Raw genomic sequence first — 6728 nt, 5'->3', positions numbered from 1 at the left:
GTAACAATAAATGGAGCCAGTGGGTGCAGGGCGTCGTGTGTGAGCCACCACAGCGCTGTCTGTGCTGGGCCCTACACAGACTTTTTGACTGTAAACATGATTGCTGTTTTACTCTCCCTTCCACATTTTGGTCAGATTTTTGAGAAACATAGTTCCAGCTTAGGCACGCTGACATGGTACAAAGCCACCACAGTAGCTGGCTGGGGAGGGATGGTGAGTGCAGGCTGAGAATGCACAGGAAGCGTTTGTCTATTTATAGAGTAGGTACTATTTAAGGATTTATGTGCATCAGATGCAAAGAACTCAACCAAAGGTGGGGAAAGTTAGTGCTTAGAAATCAGTGACACTAGACAACCAAAAAATAAAAATAGACACATAGAATAAAACTTTAATAAAATAGCACTGGGCTGGGCGTGACGGCTCACGCCTGTAATCCCAGCACTTTGGGAGGCTGAGGCGGGTGAATCACTTGGGGTCAGGAGTTCAAGACCAGCCTGCCCAATGTGGTGAAACCCTGTCTCTACTAAAAAAAAAAGATACAAAAATTAGCCAGGTGTGGTGGTGGGCACCTGTAAATCCTAGCTCCTCGGGAAGTTGAGGCAGGAGAATCGCTTGAACCTGGGAGGTGGAGGTCACAGTGAGCCGAGATCATGCCACTGTACTCCAGCCTGGGCAACAAAGCAAGACACTATCTCAAAAAAATAAAAATAAAAATAAGTAATATAGTATCGAAATTATTAATAATACTATTTCAGCACATCCCAAACTGATCATGCAGATACTAAGAGGTTTTCTGCATCAGTTTACTAGGGCTATCATAATAAAATACCATAGACCGGGATCTTTAAGAAGAGAAATAGATTTCTCAGTTCTGGAGGCAGGACGTTCAAGACCAAGGTTCAAGACCAAACCATTGTCAGGCTTGGTTTCTCTGAATCCTCTCCTTGGCTCGCAGGTGACGGTGGCTGCTTTCTTGCTGTGTGTTCACATGGTCCTTCATCTGAGCTTGCGCAAATGCAGCATCTCTGTTTGTGTCCTAATCTCCTCTTCTTATAAGGACACCCGTCATACTGGATCAGGGCCCACTTTCATGACCCTGTTTTACCTTAATTCCCATTTTAAAGGCCTTATCTTCAAATACAGTCGCATTCTAAGGTACTGGGGGTTAGAGCTCCAATGTATGAGTTTTGGGGAAGCACAGTTGAGCTCATAATGTTTTCCTTTTTTTTTTTTTTTTTGTGATGGAGTCTCACCCGGTCTCCAGGCTGGAGTGCAGTGGCACCATCTTGGCTCACTGCAACCTCTGCCTCCCAGATTCAAGTGATTCTCCTGCCTCAGCCTCCCAAGTAGCTGGGGCTACAAGCGCGCACCACCACGTCCAGCTAATTTTTGTATTTTTAGTAGAGACAGGGTTTCGCTCTGTTGGCCAGGATGGTCTTGATCTCCTGACCTTGTGATCTCGGAAAGTGCTGGGATTACAGGCGTGAGCTACTGCGCCCAGCCAGCTCATAATATTTTCTATAGAACAATCAAGTTTGAGACATGCCACATGCTATATTTCCTTCTTGGAAATTTCCAAAATCTACATGTATATGAATGACTACGCAAACTCCCGGAAAACATCCAATATTCACCTTTCACACCCTCACTGTTTGATCCATTATTTATGGATAACCTTCCACTGGCTTCCTTTATGCATTGGCTGAGCACATTGAGCTGCTGCATGGAAATGCGATCTGCTGGCTGCTGCTGGCAGTCGGGAAGGGAAGGTGGCCGTGGGGAGAGCAAGCACAAGCTGTTGTCTCAAGGAGATGAAGTGGGACCTGGGGCTGTCTCTCATTAGAGCACATGGGTCTCTGGCTTTGAAGCACTTCCAGGCCTCTGGCTTTGAAGATGCCCAGGGAGTTGCTTTGGAGGTCTGTGCGGAGAGACTGGGATTGGTAAGTGGGCAAGAGGATTGGCTCTTGCTGGATGGAACTGCCTCTTCTATCTGTTCCAAGGGGACTTCCGGATTGCTGGGGCACTGGCCTGTCCTGGCTCACCCACACTTGCTGGCCAGGGTGAGTGGCCTCTCACCTGGCCTAACCTTACTGCCTGCTTTGTTTTGCCCTTTGCAGGTGAGGAAAAGAGCAGAGCCGTGGATGCCAGTGGAGCGTGGCCAGGCTGGGCAAGGACCCGCACAGAAAGGTGTGGACAGGCGTGATGGGTGGTGGGGGGGATAAGGCTGGGCCCTGTGCCGTGAGCCAGTGCCCCCGCCACGCCCTGGCCCCAGGTGCCTGCATCATCAGTGTGGGCACAGCCTGCCTCGCCAGGCCTCTCCCGACTCGTGGCCCACTTTCTGCATGCTACTCCTCCCTCTCCGACCTCATGCTTAGCTCAGCTATTCTGGCTCAAAGCTTCGCCTTTCTTCCTGAACACAGTGAGGGTTCTCTCTGTTGGCCCTGGACCCCCATTCTGAACAGTTCCCATGGCGCTGGCCTTCTCCAATCCTCTGAATTAAACCCCAGACTCACCGCGAGACTTCAGCCAAGTGAAGATTCTCTGTGCGCCCTGGCACCCGGGGAAGCAGGTGTTTCCCCCTCTTCCTGTCGTGCTCTTACCGTGAGTCGGGTCCAGGTCCTCCAGCAGGGTCAGCTGGCTTCTCATCTCAGATGTGCTGTAACACGGTATCTCTGCAGCCTGGTGAAGGGGACGGTGTTTTCATGAAGTGTACACCTCTGCAGTAACTGGCCTGGCACATTTGAATAGGAACAGCAGCTTGCTTTCCATGCATTACTTCTGCTCCTCACACACACCCCTTCGCCACCCCGAAAGATAGAGCATATTGTCCTAATTTTACCAAGCAGAAAACTGGCTCCCAGACAGCAGCTTTGCCCAGCCAAGGCCCATCAGAGCACTGCCTGGGACCCGCATCTCCCGACTCCAGGGCCGGGGCACCTCGGGGCCCTCACATGGGCCTTAATAGAGGTACAGTTTATGTTCAGACCAGGCCTTGGGCCATGCAGAGTCCTCAGTCTCTCAGGACTTGCTGCATTTTCTTCTAAATGCCAATTCAAAAGTCCCTTCAGGCGTGGTGGTTCACGCCTATAATCCCAGTGAGGCTGAGGTGGGGGACTGCTTGAGGCCAGGAGTTTGAGGCCAGCCTGGGCAAGAAAGTGCAACCCCATCTCTGAAAAATAAATGAAAATTTAGGTGGCATAGGGTGCACACCTGTAGTCCCAGCTGCTCCAAAGGCTGAGGAGGGAGAATTGCTTGAGCCCAGGAGTTTGAGGCAGCAGTAAGCTGTGACTGTACCACAGCACTCCTGTGGTGATAGAGTGAGACCCTGTCTCTAAAAAACAAAAGAAGTAAAAAATGAGCTGAGCATTGTGGCGCACACCTGGGAGGCTGAGGCAGGAGAATTGCTAGAGCCTGGGAGGTCGAGGCTGCAGTGAGCCGTGACTGCACCACTGCACTCCAGTCTGGGTGACAGAGTGAGACTCTGTCTCAAAAAAAAAAAAAAAAATGTCCCTCAGTAGCCTCTGTCATGAAACTCACCTTGGTATTCGCTGTACTCAGTAACCCTGCAACAATTCCTACCGTGAACCCCATTCGCCGAATTGCTTTGGAAAGCATACACTTTCTAAATCAAAGCTGTCATGTAAATGTGAGAGTTATCCTTACCCAGGAGGTCTGGATGCGTTTCTCTCCCAGTCTGGCCTCGAATTGTTATCCTGGCAGCTTCCTTTTTCAGAATCTCCCTCTCTCCTCTCTGCCTCCACAGTCGGCCCCCACCCCGCATGTCACAGAATGTATTTGCATTCTAAGCGGCATCTCTCAAACCTCACACGTATCTTTCTCTCCCATATATATTTAAAATAATACCTTTAAGGACGTGCCAACCTAATTAAATGCTCTTGAGATGCTCACAAAATCATGGGAGTTGTCCATGGTGGCATTCCTTTTCTTTTTTTCTTTTTTTTTGAGACGGAGTCTTGTTCTGTTGCCCAGGCTGGAGTGCAGTGGTGTGATCTCGGTTCACTGCAAGCTCCACCTCCCGGGTTCAAGCAATTCTTCTGCCTTAGCCTCCTGAGTAGCTGGGATTACAGGCAGGGTGCCTGCCACCATGCCCAGCTAATTTTTGTATTTTTAGTAGAGATAGTGTTTCACCATGTTGGCCAGGCTGGTCTGGAACTCCTGACCGCAGGTGATCTGCCCGCCTTGGCCTCCCAAAATGCTAGGATTACAGGCGTGAGCCACCGTGCCCGGCCTCATGATGCTATTTCTTAAGCAGAATTTTGTGTTCATGCCATTGAGAAAGGGCTAATAAAATATTTTGTATTTCTTTAAGACTTCGTTTAAAAAGTAGTTGTAAAAATATTTTCTCACCAGATCCTTAAACAATCTCTAAGAGGATTAGGCCAGTTGGTATTTTGCAGATGAGGAGACGGGCTCAGAGTGCGTGGGTGACTTGGAGCACCCGCAGCTGATGTGGAGAGAGGTCTTGTGAGCTGGTCAGTGCACACTGTCTACACCACACTGCACTACACGTGGTGTAGACAGTGTGCACTGACCTTAGCCCAGAAGACCTCTCTCCACATCAGGATAAATGTAGCTTTTATCCAGAGAGCCTACTGATGTCCTTTTTAGTGAACCAGTGCCCTGTAATCAAAAGCAAACCTCATCCTCTGTTGGAATTCCCACGTCCACAATTCCATTAAGAATTCTGGGCTGTGGCAGCAGTGCTGGAGCTGTGGGGAGATGCAGGCCATCACCCTGCCTCCCCTGCATCCCACCACCGACTGCCTTCATCCTCGGACCTATTCCAACAATCTCTTAAAACGCGGTGGATTACTATGAAGTTCTAGGCGTGCAGAGACATGCCTCACCCGAGGATATTAAAGAGGCATATCGTCAACCGGCAATGAAGTGGTACCCAGATAAAAATCCTGAGAATAAAGAGACAGCAGAGAAAATTCAAACAAGTAGTGGAGGCGTATGAGGTGCTGTCAGATGCTAAGAAACAGGACATCTATGACAAATACGGCAAGGAAGGATTAAATGGTGGAGGAGGAGGTAGAAGTCATTTTGACAGTGCATTTGAATTTGGCTTCATATCCAGTAACCCAGATGATGTCTTCAGGGATTTTTTTGTGGGAGGGGCCCATTTTCATTTGACTTCTTTGAAGACTCTTTTGAGGACTTCTTTGGGAATCAAAGGGGTCCCTGAGGAAGCAGAAGCCGAGGGATGGGGCCGTTCTTCTCCACGTTCAGTGGATTTCCATCTTTTGGAAGTGCATTTCCTTCTTTTGATATAGGATTTACTTCATTTGGATCACTGGGTCACGGAGGCCTCACTTCATTTTCTGCTGTGTCATTTGGTGGTAGCGGGATGGGCAACTTCAAATCGATATCCACTTCAACTAAAATAGTTAATGGCAGAAAAATCACTACAAAGAGAATTGTCGAGAATGGTCAAGAAAGAGTAGAAGTTGAAGACGGCCAGTTAGAGTCCTTAACGATAAATGGTAAGGAGCAGCTGCTGCACTTGGATAGCAAGTAATTCAACGCGTGCACTTAACAGAACCGTTAACTATAACAAGCACCATTTGAGGATTAACAGGAACATCTTTTTGAAGATTCCAAATGAACTCGACTTTCAGTACAATTGTACCTAAAGTATTTATAAGCAGCTCATCGGAGCCTCTATTTGTCATAGACTTTTGAGTTTATTGTTAGGACCACATAAGAGGACCATTTTTTTTTGTCTTTAAAATTGTTGTAAATCTCTGTATGCACTTTGCTTTTTTATTAAATGTACTCCAAAGTGATTCTTGACTCTTTAGTGTAGGACAAGATGGTACACTCACACCAGCATGTGCTTTTCATTGTGTCTGAAACGTGAGTCACGTAATGTCGGCCTACTGTGAAGTTAACATTACCAGGACGAATCTTCTACAGAAATAATTTCCATTTCTTTCAGTATTTAGTAGTGAAAGATATTAATGCATTAATGGTAATACATTTCTGGTTTAATATAAATTACGGGATGTTTTCTAGCTGTGCGTGAATGCTGGCAACTTAGTAAGTTTTGACAATTGTTTAAATATGTAATGTTAAGCTTAGGTTTAAAAAAGTAAAGCTGATAAACTGGGTCTTTGTCATTTGCTAAAAAAAAAAGAAAATAAATGCGAATGTGTTGGTGCATTCTTCCCAAGTGGGAAAAAAGAAAAGAATTCTGGGTTGTGCTTGCACCCTTGCCAGCTATAATGTGATGGAGACGTGGCCGAAACGACCATGGGGAGAGTTTCAGTGACATCTCGTTTGTTCCCCAGAGTCTGGGATACAGAAAACACAGCCTCTTCCTTCAGCTTCTTAGTCTTCTGGGTGCGAGAGGGAGGAACATCCATTTGTATCAGGGGTGTCCCGTGTTTGGCTTCTTGTTACCTGGGAAGAAGAATTGGTTTGGGGCACACATAAAATACACTAACAATAGCTGATGAGCTAAAAAACGATTACAAAAGAAATCTCACGATGTATTTTTTTTTTGAGTTTCGCTCTGTCGCCAGGCTGGAGTGCAGTGGCGCCATCTCGGCTCACCTCAACCTCCGCCTCCCAAGTTCAAGCGACTCTCCTGCCTCAGCCTTCTGAGTAGCTGGCATTACAGGCATGCGCCACCTCGCCTGGCTGACTTTTGTATTTTTAGTAGAGACGGGATTTTGCCATGTTGGCCAGGCTGGTCTCGAACT

At 47.4% G+C, this 6728-nt stretch overlaps 1 pseudogene; it reads left to right on the top strand.

Moving 5' to 3' along the window:
- Window positions 1-4819: 4819 nt before the first annotated feature.
- Window positions 4820-6191, top strand: LOC116565139 (annotated as a pseudogene).
- Window positions 6192-6728: the final 537 nt, after the last annotated feature.

This window comes from Sapajus apella, unplaced genomic scaffold (genome assembly GCF_009761245.1).
Source record: "Sapajus apella isolate SASKATOON/1434 unplaced genomic scaffold, GSC_monkey_1.0 scaffold39, whole genome shotgun sequence".
Classification (NCBI taxonomy): Eukaryota; Metazoa; Chordata; class Mammalia; order Primates; family Cebidae; genus Sapajus; species Sapajus apella.
This window is presented reverse-complemented; position numbering and strand designations above follow the sequence as displayed.